Below are 14,609 nucleotides of genomic sequence, written 5' to 3'. Positions count from 1 at the left end.
AGGTTGTACACCTTAACCTTATACAGTGCTCTATGTATGTAAGTTACATCTCAAAAACTGAAAGAATAAACGTAGAGGGAATGATAAAACTGAAGATTAAGCTGTCTTTATTGTAGATATTTGAGAAAAATAAATTATTCAAGCACATAAGTCTTTATGAATAAATGATTTTTTAAAAGAATAATTTAAAGATAACTTTCTGTTGTATTTTGGTAGGGGCTGATGCATTTGAGAATTCAGTGATTTGCTCAATATGGAGCTCCATACCAAGGTCACAGGTGTGAAGCCTTGTAACGAGGCCACAGATTCAGGGCCCTGCACCAGGGTCGTCTTCAGGACTGAGCCCCAGAGCGACCATCACCATGAGTCTCCCTGATCTAAACTTGCCAGCTCTCTCACCCCATATGAGGGTGGGTAAAAATACCCACCCTAACCAATCTCCTAATGCCACCCTCCCAGCAGGAATTTTCTGTATCTTGAGGCTATAAAAATTGGCTTCTAACCCATGAAAAGCATCGCCTCTCCCTGGTCTGTCAGGAGGTGTCAGTCCGCTGTGCTCTCCGTGTCCACATTATCTCTGTTCTTTGTTCTTAGCAAATTTACTCCTTCCTGAAATACTCTGTGTCTAGAAATTCTTTACCAACCCATGCTCAGTAAAACACTCAACATATATTACTGAATTCAAAGAGCCGGACCCTGTGCTGGGTGCTGAGATGCAGGAGAGAATAAGATAAACTTGGGCTCCATCCACACGGCATTTAAAGAAAACCCGAAGGTACTGAAAGGCTCAAAGATTATTTTCCTAACATGTAATATAAAACAAAAGTCTTATAACTACAAAAACTGCACAACTGACAACATAAGCAAATACCTAACAGGTCTTTAACTATACTTTGGCAAGTATAACTCCTGGTCCCACATGATGTTCTGTGGCCTCCAATATAATCCACGCTGTGGCACACTCCAGGTCATCATTCATACCCTTGTGCATGCATGTGTGCTCAGTCACTTCAGTCGTGTCCGACTCTTTGAGACGCTATGGACTGTAGCCCTCTGTCCATGGGATTCTTCAGGCAAGAATACTGGAGTGGGTTGCCAGGCCCTCCTCCAGGGGATCTTCTCGATCCAAGGATCTAATCCGCATTTCTTGAGTCTCCTGCACTGGGAGGCGGGTTCTTTACCTCCAGCGTCCCCTGGGAAGCCCTCATACCCTTGTAGCTTGCTGGAACTCATTTCCACCAAGGCTCATCTTTTACTTGCCTAAATCTACTCACCCTTTACGTTTCTCAACACAGCTCCCCGTCCAACATCTGACACCACTTAGATGATCACATGCTGTGTGTGAATGCCTCATCACTGTATTTGCCATACTGAAATGGTGATTTACTCGTCTGTCTCTTTTCCAGACTCTGAAGTTCCTCTAGGACAGAGGCTAATTTTCACTAACTCTGCATTCTTTTTTTAAAATAATTTATTTCTATTTGGGGCTGTGCCGGGTCTTCGTTGCTGCAGAGGCTTTTCTCTAGTTGCAGCGTGCAGGCTTCTCATTGCAGTGGCTCCTCCTGTTGCAGAGCAGGCCTCTAGGCTTCAGCAGTTGCAGTCCGTGGGCTCAGTAGTTGCAACTCCCGGGACCTAGAGTGCAGGGTCAATAGTTGTGGTGCACGGGCTTAGCGGCTCTGCAGCATGTGGGAGCGCCCTGGACCAGGTATTGAACCCATATCTCCTGCATTGGCAGGCAGATTCTTTACCATTGAGCCACTGGGGAAGCTCTTGATTTTGTATCCTTAATGCCTACTACTATACAACAGGTGATCAATAAATGTTTGTTAACTTGAACTGAAACCCCTGTGTTTTCTATTTAGAAACCTACATCTGCCTAATGTAAGAGTGAAGACTTCATGTGACAGCCTTTATTTCCAAATATCTTTAAAAAGCATCTATCAATACAGTCTATGAGATGTCAGGAAAGACCATACTGAAAGTATTCACAAACCTGGTTACACTCTCTTTTTTCTCATCCACACCTTAGGTGGACATGAGAATCTGAGCCAGAGAAGGGCATTATGTCCACCATCCTGATCACATAAAGCCCACACCTTCTTAACACTTCAAATACCAAACGATAGCCTAAGTCAGACAAGCCTAGGGTCTAAAACGCTACTCAAGTGCTAGAGGGAAACATTCTCTGGTACCAGAACTCTTCCTGGGGTAGTAAATGAGCTTTCTCAGAGACAGAAGGAAACAAAAAGAGATATGAACATATGAAAGTATCTACCATCTGTGAATATTATCTCTGATTTGGCACCTCAAATACACAGGAAGTTCCCCTCATTGATTAATTATCTCTGTGTTATCCATTGCCACAATTGTGCTTCATAATAAACCACTCCAAATTCAGGGCTTTAAAGTGACAAGCATTTATTTTGTTCACTACAAGTTGACGGTTTTGAATGAGTTTAGCTGGGCGGTTCTTCTGATCTCAGGTGGATTTCCCCACAGATAGGGGGCCCGGCTGGTAGCTGGCTGGTCTAGGGCGGCCCGAGCTGGGAGGTCTGGACTACCTGGCTCTCTTCTACACGTCGCTCACGTCCTTCCTGCAGACTAGCCTAGGCATGTTTGCAAAACACGGCCGAGGGGAATGGTGAGCAGGCCCGATTATGCAAGAGGGAAATAAAAGAGCATTTGTGCTTTCCAAGTCTCTGCTTGTATCAGGGAGGCTAACATCCTATTGCTCAAAGCAAGTCACATGCCCAAGTCTAGAGTCAAAGTGGGAGGAAACGTTCAAGTCATAGGACAAACACAATGGACTTATGGAGGCCATTAGGTGGGGTCATTAACACAACTAATTGATGGACACCTGGATTCCTGAACCTACCATGACACTAAACTTCAAAAACCCATTCAAGAGAAACGGACATTTCCACATAATGAATTCTGGATACTTCAGAAAGTAGAGTTCTCTAAGAAATATACTGTGTGTTTAAAAGTTTTGAAGTTTTATTTGGAATTTGGCACAGTTTCACAAATCTACAGATTTTTTAAAGATATATGTATTCTCCGTCTGAGGTACACTCCTCATATATAAGGGTAAAAGAAAGCTATGCAAAAACAGCAATGGTAAACTGAAAGTAATTTTGTCAAATCCAGCAAAGTAAAACTGATAAGACAGGTAATACAGAGCATCCAACAAGAAAGAATGTAACAGAAAAAAAATTTAACCTACGAACTGTGCATGTACAAATATACACATGCATCCCCACAAATACATGAAAAAGTTTAGGCAAATATTTGGGATGCATACTAAAACAAACATCCCAAGACCAAAACAAACACAAATCTGGAAAATTGAATCTTGCTGTATTTGAAGAAAATAATTGCATTGGCTGTGTTTTTTTTTTCAGATAGCAAGAAGCCACATGTTGGTAACATCTTTTGATACAAGGGGATATATGTAAAAACAGTCTGTCAATAGTCCCACAGGTCAGGTTTTCTGAGAAACTGGAATGCCACTCGGGATGCACAGGTGCTGTGTCTCTGCAACTGCAGTATTGCAACGGGGGTCCTGTTCATCTACGACTGCTCAGCCCCAAGTACCTGCGGCTCTTCACTCCAGTTGTCTTCCATACTCATGGCTAAGCCTACCTTTGCTCCTACAGTGACTGTTTCATTCCTTCAGGAAACTAGAAACTTTTATTTCACAGCCACTTTCATCCAACTGCTTTTACTTCTACTTCATGGCCTCTGGTTACTGCTTCTCTCTGTGAAGTTTCTTTGTTTCCACGCCATTCTATCATTTACCTCTCTCTCTCTCAGTGTCTGGTACAATCATCTTCCAGAAGACTGTGGCAAAACCTTAGTCCAGACCATGTCTTAAACTACAGTCTAATTTAAATATGAATGTCTTTGGGTTAAGAACCCATCACTGCTCTGCTCAGTTGTTGTCAAGTGTTTGTATTACTGGGGAAAAAAAAAAAAAGAATCCGCCAGTTGGGGGTATAAGTATTACAAGCACACTGAGGCTTCTCAGAGTGGGGTAGTCTCATTGTCAAGCTGCTCTTAATTGACAGTTTAATATAAAGTGAAAGTGAAAGTGAAGTCGCTCAGTCGTGCCCGACTCTTTGTGAACCCATGGACAGTAGCCTGCACTAAGCTCCTCCGTCTATGGGATTTTCAAGGCAAGAGTACTGGAGTGGGTTGCCATTTCCTTCTCCAAGTTTAATATAAAAACCACTACAAACAAGAAAAGGCTGATACAAGAATGCAAGGACAATTCACTATGAGAAAACCTGTTTATACAATCCCAGTGTGTGTTTTCTCAACTCAGGAGACACTGACAGGAGTCTTACAATGTATCCCGGTTCTGACGCTAGCTACCTAGAGACAGATCATCAGATCCCATAGGTTAAGGGCTCAGTCCTTCAAAACTGCCTCACTGACCACTTCAGAAGCCAGTCCCCAGCTTAGTTTGTACCAGTGCTGTGGGCTATAGACGGGAAGTTCCCATGACCCCCTTCATGAGTTTAAGGAATTTGCTAGAGTGGCTCACAGAATTCAGAGGAATGCTTTCTTATTAGATTGCTGGTTTGCTATAAAAGGATGTAACTCAGGAACAGTAAGAAAGGATGTGTAGGGCAAGAGTTGGGGAAAAGTGCAGAGTTTCCATGCTCTCTCCAAGCACACGACTCTCCCCACAAGTCACATCATTAACATAAACTCAGGAGTAGTAGAAGAGAAGTTCTTATGAATATCAAGGAACTTTTCTCATCTTATTACATAGGAAATTCCAAGGGTATTAGGAGCCGTGTGCCAGAAACAACTGAAGACCAAATACATATTTCTTACTATAAATCACAATAATATAATAATACATCCATGGGCAAAGGGGAAAAATGGAAAGATATATTGAAAAAAAGAGCTGAATCATTTGAAAAGACCCTGATGCTGGGAAAGATTGAAGGCAGGAGGAGAAGGGGATGACAGAGGATGAGATGATTGGATGGCATCACCGACTCAATGGACATGAGTTTGAGTAAACTCCGGGAGTTGGTGGTGGACAGGGTGGCCTGGTGTGCTGCAGTCCATGGGGTTGCAAAGAGTCAGACACAAGTGAGCGACTGAACTGAACTGATATTGAAGAAAGCAGTTGATGTACTCAGATAGAGTTGACATTATTTCACATAGCTTTCTAGTAAGGTTCTTAATCTGGTGGGTCTAAATAAAGAAAACTGTAACATTTTGCTTGGGAAACACAGATGTAAACATTCTTTAATGAAAACACAGAAGTGATGGTGAGATTAAAGTGGAGTTACAGGTACCCAGGAAGACCTGAGTGGAGCCGTGGTCCCTGAGCACTGTATATACAGTGGGGCTTAGGATGGAGGAGGAAACGGCAACCCACTCCAGTGTCCTTGCCTGGGAAAGCCCATGGGCAGAGGAGCCTGGAGGGCTACAGTGCACAGGGTCGCAAGAGAGTTGGGACACGACTGAGTGGTTAAACAGCAACAAGGATGGAAGAAGATAATGTAATGAAGAGATACATCACTGTGCCCCCTAAATAAAAAAAAAAAAAACTTGTATGAAGAGAGAGTAAAGAGAGAAGGAATCACTGTGCTGGTGGAGAGAGGTGAGAAATTCTTGGCTGTATGTTGACTAAAGTTGTTTTGAAAGCAAGGAGTTTCTAGAGACTTTAAGCTGTTGGCACAGCTGCATGCAAATCCCCTTTGTCTCCCCCTAACTGTAAACGAAAAATGTTACACACGAAGAATCACTTTTGTGGGTGAGATTTTTTTTTAAGGGTTGGGATGTTGAGAAGGAATCCAAGAAAAAGAGTCTTGAGATTCATGCCTAGCGTGGGGCAGAGAGGACACCAGCCGTGTGGGATGAGAGATCTGTGAAAGTAAACGTTAGTTTGACGCTAACACAGCCTGAAGACACCATTGGACACTGTCTCTGGAGAATTCAGAGAAGCTGTAGGAGGGAGGGAAGGCAATTGGACTTCTCATAGGATGCTGTCTGAGTCGTTAGAGTTGGTTTTCTTTAAATATCAAAAGGTGAACCAGCCTCAACTGACAACTGAGTTAACTAGTACATGTAGTAATTCAGTTCATGATTTTACAAGAAGAAAAAGTGGCATTATGAATCCACGCGAAAGGATGCATATATAAGAGAGAAAAAAAAGCAGCAGCCACCATTCCATACTGATTCAGCTAGGGAAGGATGGAGTCTTATCTGTGTGCTAAGTCACTTTGGTTGTGTCTGACTTTTTGCAACCCCATAGACTGTAGCCTGCCAGGCTACTCATCCATGAAATTCTCCAGGCCAGAATGCTGGAGTGGGTTGCCATGCCCTCCTCCAGGGGATCTTCCCAACCCAGGGATCAAACCTGTGGTTCTTAGGTCTTGTGCATTGGCAGGTGGGTTCTTTACCACTAGCACCACCAGGGAAGCCTTGTCTGAGTTTAACCAGGTATTTGGTCAAGGGATCATCCATTAAAAATTATACACCTACTCTGTGGCAGGCTCTGTCTTAGGCATTTGGAATAAAGCCACGAACAAAGTAGACGAAAACACCTGTTCTCAAAAACTTTCCATTCTGGAGGGTAGAAAAAGACATTTTGAAAGTGAATGGTAAAGCTCTTGGTGGTTTCGTAGCTAAGTCGTGTCCAAATCTTTGTGACCTCGTGGACTGTAGCCCTCCAGGCCCCTCTGTCCATGGGATTCTCCAGGCAAGAATACTGGAATGGGGTGCCATTTCCTTCTCCAGTAAAGCTGTTAACAATAGGCTATTTTTGGTATACTGAAAAGTATACTTTGAAAGTAGGGGATATGAATGAAGAGAATTTACATGGTGAGCAAAATGACGTGGAGAAACTACCTCAAGGTAACAATGGAGATGGGCCTTGAAAATTATAGAGTGATTAATTCACAATTTAAAGCAAGGGTCAGCAAACTCATTCTGTAAAGGGACAGATAATAAATATTTTAGGCTGTTATTCAGGCTATACTGCAACTTCTCAACTCTGCTACTATAGCTCAAAAGAACTCACAGACACTACAAAAATGAGTGTCCTTGGTTCTCCTGGGAATAAAACTTTATTTATAAAACAAATGGCAGTCTGCAAGCCATCGTTTACCTATTCCTCCTCTACAGTCGGGTTGGTTGTACTCAAACTTGGCTTCATCTGTTCCTTAATGCATGACCTTGTATAAATTACCCCAATTCTCTAACCTTCATATTTCAAAAGAAGAAAAGAAAATAATGCACCTAAACTGTCATAGTTTCTGGTTCATAATAAACTCCCAAAAGATCTTAGCCATTATTTCTATGTGGCTATTTTTATTGTGATAATAAAATAGCTACTGATAATAAACTTTCTCCTTGATGAGTATGTGTGTGTGCATATGTGTATATACATGCTTGTATAGGTGTACATGTATACATGGAAATGTACGCTTGTGTGAGACTGATCTAACATCCACTTTCTAGATTATGAAAAGATTAAAGAGTATGCAAATAATATTTCACCAAAAGTGAATATATTGGAGTTTTCATGGCAGAGGGGCTTTGGGTATCAAAATCACTTCACCTTCTGAGATCATCCCACTGGATCTGGAGGACCAAAAACCAACATAGATAGAGCTTCTGGGGCCCCAGAGCATTATTTTAGACAGAATAACTTAAGCTTTGGAATTCGATTGCTGCAAGAGCTACAGTAGAGGAAGACTCAATGGATACTAACGTGAAATTAATCCCGAGTTGATGTGACAACTTTGTAGAGCAAAGAACTTTGAGAGAAGGAAGCAATATGAAGGAGGAGACTCAGAATCCAGCACAGAGTCACCATGAGACTGCTGTTGAATACTCGGTGACACAGGCACGTGGTGAGACTTTTCAAAACTAGACAAAAAAGGGCCGGGAGGCTGTAACGTGGACGATCCTCAAAGCTCACACAGAACTCGGAGATGTTTGAGTGCTGACCAGCCAGATTCCGGGAGTCATTTGAATACCCACAGTCTATTCTAAATCAGTCCACCAAAAAAAAAGCTTAAAAGCAAGGCTTAAGAGAATCTAGTCAAGGCAGGTGTTGAAACTGTCCACAGAGCCCCCAAACCTACCAACAGTGTTTCTAAGAGTTTCTGTCACAAAACTCTTGAAAGCAGAAGGCCCTTGACTACAAATTTTGAAACAAATCAGAGTCCTTATGACTGGAGCAGCTGGTCAAATCACATAGTCACTACTATACGGTGTTAGAAACGGATCTGCCTTTGGTAAAGACCAGCCTATAATTTTTCTGCCGTTGGATATTACTCTCATAATGGGTGTCTTGGATGGTGTCCTAATGGAACCGCAAGACTGGGCCCAACCCTCCTGAAAGAGGTCACTGCCACAGATGAAAAATAAAAGACAGATTGCCTCAAACACCTGGTCGTGGCCATGCTTGTGGGCTCCACATCAAAAAAGGGATGGCATGGAGAGGAAAGATGTATTCAAAGCAAATATGAAAATCTTCAAATGCCAGGGTGCAGCCTTGAGAAACATGCCAAGAAGTCAGTTACGGTTCTTGTGGTAGGAAGTCCAGCCAATACCAATGGCCTGATTGCTCCAAGCCCATCCCCAGGGAGAACTTTGATTGCTTGACTCTTTTGGATCTTAACTGAGCTGATATGCTCTGTTAAACTCGGTGTAAAACTTGGTGTGACTTTTTTTTTGTGGCTGTGCCATGGGGCATTCGGGATCTTAGTTCTCTAACCAGGGAGCAAACCCATGCCCCCTGCAGTGGAAGTGCCAGGCCCTAAACCCTAGACCACCAGGGAAGTCTCCAGTGTGACTTGCAATGGTGTGAAGAATGTCATCATCTGGGGAAACCACTCCTCACCTCAGTATCCAGATGTCAATCACGGCAAGGTGAAAGCGTACAGAAAGGAAGATGGTATTTCCGAAGCTCTGAAAGATGACAGCCGGTTCAAGGGAGGATTCCTCATGGCCGTGCAGCAGCATGGCACTGGGGTCATCAGGCCTGAAACCTACCCAGTGCGGTGTCGGCTGCAAAAGCCATCTGTGACCACCTCAGACACCACTTCAGACACGTCCGGTGTGGAACCCCAAAGGGAGAATTTGTGTCCTTTACGTGTTATCTCTTAAGGCAACTTTTACAGTATTTTGGGTGATCTGCTCATTACCTGTTATAATCAAGAACAAGACCTGCAAGGTGGTTGAAAGTCTCCCTATTAACGATTCCTCAGATGAGAGAGGACGGATCTTACTGCAAGGGAACGGGTAAAAAGAAAAGAAACTGCGTTTGCACTGCTTTCCTCTACATGACTAGATCATCATTTTGATGTCACTAAGTGCCCCAAAGCGGAAAACTCTAAAGGTTGTCTTTGACTCTAGTATCAAATAATAATAAGGCTATACTTAAATTGTGAAAACAACACATTTTAAAGATAGTGTGTTTCTTGGTATAAACTGGTAACAATTTATCATCGTGTTGTTAGTGCTGCATCCTAAATAAAATATGTGCTCAAAAAAAGGGAATCTAGTCAATTATTAAGTAACTTAGCTAACAGAACAAACTTTCACAGTTTAGCACTCTTAAAAAAAAAAAAATACATAAGGAAACAAAACCCAGAACTCAGCAGGCTCACACTTAAAATGCCCAGCATGCAATTAACATTTGCTAGACATGCAGAGAAGTATGAACTTGTTTCTCATACCAGATTTATAATCTGACAATAGAAACAAACTGGGAAGTGATAAACGATGGCATTAGCAAATAAGAATGATAAAAGAGCTATCTTAAACATATTAAAGTATCTAAAGGAAAATATGAATATAAAGAAGAGGAAAGAGAAGATTTTTTTTTAAAACGCCAAATATAATTTTCTAGGATTGAAAACTACAGCAACTGAAGTAGGAATTTACTAAATGTTCTTAAAAATATATTAGATACTATAAATGAAGAAAAAAATTCAGTGAAACTTGAGATCTATTAAAAAACAATTGAACTATCCAAACTGAAGTGAAGACAGGGGAAAAAAAAACCACCTCTAGAAATAAACTGAAACATTAACAATGAAAACAGAGCCTCAGTAGCCTATGGCGGGGTGGGGGGAGTGTGGCGGGGGAATTAAGTAGTAATTATTTAAAATATGCCATTCCCAGGTGGCACTAGTGGGAAAGAACCCACCTACCAATGCAGGAGACCTAAGAAATGTGGGTTCAATCCCTGGGTCAGGAAGATCCCCTGGAGAAGGGCATGGCAACCCACTCCAGTGGGAGCCTGGTTCCTCCAGTTCTGTTTCTCTTTCTCAAGAATGTTTTTGCTATTCAGGGTCTTTTGTGTTTCCATAACAATTTTAAGAATTTTTGCTCTGGTTCTGCAAAAATTGCCACTGGTAATTTGATAAGGATTGCACTGAATCTGTAGACTGCCTTAGGTAGCATAGTCATATTGACAATATTGATTCTTCCAATACACAAGCATGGTATATCTATCTTTCCATCTGTTTGTGTCTTCTTCAGTTTATTTCATCAGCATCTTAAGTTTTTGGAGTACAGGTGTTTTGTCTCCTTAGGTAGGTTTATTCCTAAATATTTTATTCTTTTTGATGTGATGGTAAATTGAATTGTTTCCTGAATTTCTCTTTCTAGTCTTTTGTTGTTAGTGTATAGAAATGCAACAGATTTCTACGCATTAATTTTGTAACTTGCAAATTCATTGATGAGTGTTACCAGATTGACCAATGAGCTCTGGCAGTTTTCTTATAGCATCTTTCGGATTTTCTGTGCATAGTATCATGTCATCTGCAAACAGTGACAGTTTAACTTCTTTTCCATATTCAATTCCCTTTACTACTTTTTCTTCTCTATTGCCATAGCTAGGGCTTCCAAAACTATGCTGAATAAGAGAGGTGAGAGTGGACATCCTTGAAATGAAACTAGATTATTCTTTAACAAAATACACAAAAGTAAGCTCAAAATGCATTACAGATCTAACTGTGAGACCGAAAACTATAAAACTCCTAAAGGAAAACATGCACAGAATACTCTCTGACATAAATCACGGCAGTATCTTTTTCAGTTCATCTCCCCAAATAAAAACAAAAATAAACTAATGGGACCTACTTCAACTCATGCACAGCAAAGGAAACAATAAACAAAATGAAAAGACAACACACAGACTGAGAGAAAATATTTGCAAATGATGTGACTGACAAGGGATTAGGCTCCAAAATTTACAAATAGCTCATGATGCTTAAAATGGGCAGAAGACCTAAACAGAGATTTCTCCAAAGAAACTAATAAACACAAGAAAAGATACACAACATCACTCATTATTAAAGAAATCAAAACTACCAGGAGGTCATCACCTCACATCAGTTAGAATGGCCATCATCAAAAAATAGACAAACAGTAAAGGCTGGAGAGGGTGGGGAGAGAAGGCAATCCTCTTACACTGTCAATGGGCGTGCAATCTGATACAACCGTTATGGAGAACAGTATGGAGATTAAAAAACTAGTACTAAAACTACCTTGCTATGCTATGCTAAGTCACTTCAGTCGTGTCCGACTCTGTGTGACCCCATAGATGGCAGCCCACCAGGTTTCCCCGTCCCTGGGATTCTCCAGGCAAGAACACTGGAGTGGGTTGCCATTTCCTTCTCCAGTGCATGAAAGTTAAAAGAGAAAGTGAAGTCGCTCAGTCGTGTCCGACTCTTAGCGACCCCAAGGACTGCAGCCTACCAGGCTCCTCCGTCCATGGGATTCTCCAGGCCAGGCAAGAGTACTGGAGTGGGGTGCCATTGCCTTCTCCGATGACCCAGCAATCCCACTACTGGGTATGTAGCCTGAGGAAACCATAGTTGAAACAGACACACGTACCCCAGTGTTTGCTGCAGCACTGTTTACAACAGCTAGGACATAGAAGGCAATGGCACCCCACTCCAGTACTCTTGCCATGGGTGGAGGAGCCTGGTAGGCTACAGTCCATGGGGTCACGAAGAGTTGGAAACGACTGAGTGACTTCACTTTCCCTTTCACTTTCATGCATTGGAGAAGGAAATGGCAACCCACTCCAGTATTCTTGCCTGGAGAATCCCAGGGACAGAGGAGCCTGTTGGGCTGCCGTCTATGGGGTCACACAGAGTTGGACACAACTGACACGACTTAGCAGCAGCAGCAGCAGTACATAGAAGCAACCCAGATGCCCATCGACAGATGAATGGACAAGGACATTGTGGTATATATACACAATGGAATATTGCTCAGCTATAAAAAGCAATGTATTTGAGTCAGTTCTAATGAGGTAGATGAACCTAAAGCCTATTATACAGAGTGAAGTGAGTCAGAAAGAGAAAGACAAATATCACATACTGCTATATTTTTAAATGGATAACCAACAAGGACCTACTGTACAGCACATGGAACTCTGCTCAACGCTAAGGGCAAGCCTAGATTGGAGGGAAGTTTGATGGAGAATGGATACGTGCATATACAAGGCTGAGTCCCCTCACTGTTCACCTGAAACTATCCCAACACTGTTAATGGGCTACACTTCAGTACGAAATAAAAAGTTTAAAAAATATATCAGAAAAAGTAAATTTCAGAACAAATAAGACTAACATCTTAAGAGGGAAACTGTAATGGTAAAGTATATATAACTATCCTAACGTGTAAACACCTAATAAAAAATCCACAGAATACATGAATCCAGAACTCACAGAATGAAAAGTGCATCCATTGAATAGATTTATAGACATTTCTTTATTCATCTCAGTAATTGATAGAACAAAGTAGACAAAATTCAGTAAAACTACAGAAAGTCTGAAAAATACTATCATCCACTTGACTGAGCCATTTATAGAATTATCTTCACTCTCCCAAACAAGAGAACACACACTATTCAGGTGCAAATTTTCACCAAGAATGCTGGAAAAGATATATAACAAAAGATATATGGAAAATTCCCAAATATTTGGAAAATGTACAACCTATTGGAGATCCAACCAATCCATCCTAAAGAAGACCAGTCCTGGGTGTTCACTGGAAGGACTGATGCTGACGCTGAAACTCCAATACTTTGGCCACCTCATGGGAAGAGTTGACTCACTGGAAAAGACCCTGATGCTGGGAGGGACTGAGGGCAGGAGGAGAAGGGGACGACAGAGGATGAGATGGCTAGATGGCATCACCGACTCGATGCACATGAGTTTGGGTGAACTCCAGGAGTTGGTGATGGACAGGGAGGCCTGGTGTGCTGCGATTCATGGGGTCGCCAAGAGTCGGACATGACTGAGTGACTGAACTGAACTGAACTGAACTGATTTCCTAATAACTGATGGGTCAAAGAAGAGATCACAGGACTATCAGAAAATATTTATAACTAAATGAAAATTAGGATAAAATGTATTTAAATTTGGGGGGTATATTGAAATAAGGGCTCAGAAGAAACCTGTGCTCTGAATGCTTTTTGTAGAAAATAAAAAAGGTCTCGAGTGAATAATGTAAACTTTCACCTTAATGAGCGAGAAAAAGAAGAGAAAATAAGCCCTAAATAATAGAAATATGGCAATGATAAGGGTAAAGGAAATAAAACGAAACAGAAATAAATAAAACAGAAGATGAACAAACAAAATTAATGAAACCAAAGCTTCTTTTTTTGAAGAGCTCAATCAAACAAAACACTTTTAACTAAGCTTATTGAGTGAAAAAAGAGAAAGTATAAAATACTAATATTAGGAATAAATGAGACATCAAACACTGAACAAATGTTAAAGAATAATAGAGGAATAAAATAAATAACTTAAGGCCAAAAAATATGACAAGTGAAATGGAAAAAAATCTTGAAAGACATAAATTACCAAAACTGGCATAAAAAAGACATATAAAATTAAATTTTTTATCTACAAACACACTTAAATTCATAATTTACATTTTCTCCAAAAGGAGACTCTTGTCCTAGAGAGCTTCACTGATGAAAGCTATCATGTAAACCAATTATACTTCAATAAAAAATAAACTACAGTTTTTTGGAAAACCTTTCAAACATTTAAGAAGTAAATAATAAAAATATCACACAACTTCCTCATAAAATAGATAAGAAGCTACCATGCTCATCTTATTGGGCCAAGCTTACCCTGAAAACAAATCTAGAAAAAGACATTACAAGCAAACTACAGACCAATATTCCCAATGAATTTGGATTCTTTAATATTTTTAAAATTTAGCTAGTAGAATCCAACAATATATAAAAAGTATAATACATGAAGAACAAGTTTGGTTTACTTCAGGAATGTAACTTGGTTTAACATTAATCAATTTAATCCATCATCTCAACAATGCAAAAAGAAAAAAAAAAAAAGATAAAATCATCTCAGTAGAAGCCCCTTGAAAGCAACTGATAAGTCAACAATCATTCATGATAAAAAACTCTCAGCAAACTAAGAAAGGAAAGAAACTTCCTCAACCTGGCAAAGGACATATGCAAAAAATCTAGAGACAATATCATATTTAATAGTAAAACACTGAGTGATTTCCCTAAAATTAGGAACAAGACAAGGATGCTCTTTCTTATTACTTCTGTTTAGCATTGTACTGTGTGTTCTAGCCAG

The 14,609-nt window shown here is 40.7% G+C and overlaps 1 pseudogene; it reads left to right on the top strand.

Annotated features, from left to right (window-relative positions):
• Positions 1-6,824: 6,824 nt before the first annotated feature.
• LOC109568269 (malate dehydrogenase, cytoplasmic pseudogene) lies at positions 6,825-9,625 on the top strand (annotated as a pseudogene).
• The last annotated feature ends 4,984 nt before the right edge of the window (positions 9,626-14,609 follow it).

This window comes from Bos indicus, chromosome 14 (genome assembly GCF_029378745.1).
Source record: "Bos indicus isolate NIAB-ARS_2022 breed Sahiwal x Tharparkar chromosome 14, NIAB-ARS_B.indTharparkar_mat_pri_1.0, whole genome shotgun sequence".
NCBI lineage: Eukaryota > Metazoa > Chordata > Mammalia > Artiodactyla > Bovidae > Bos > Bos indicus.
The sequence above is the reverse complement of the archived record's forward strand: the minus strand, read 5'-3'. Positions and strand labels throughout refer to the sequence as shown.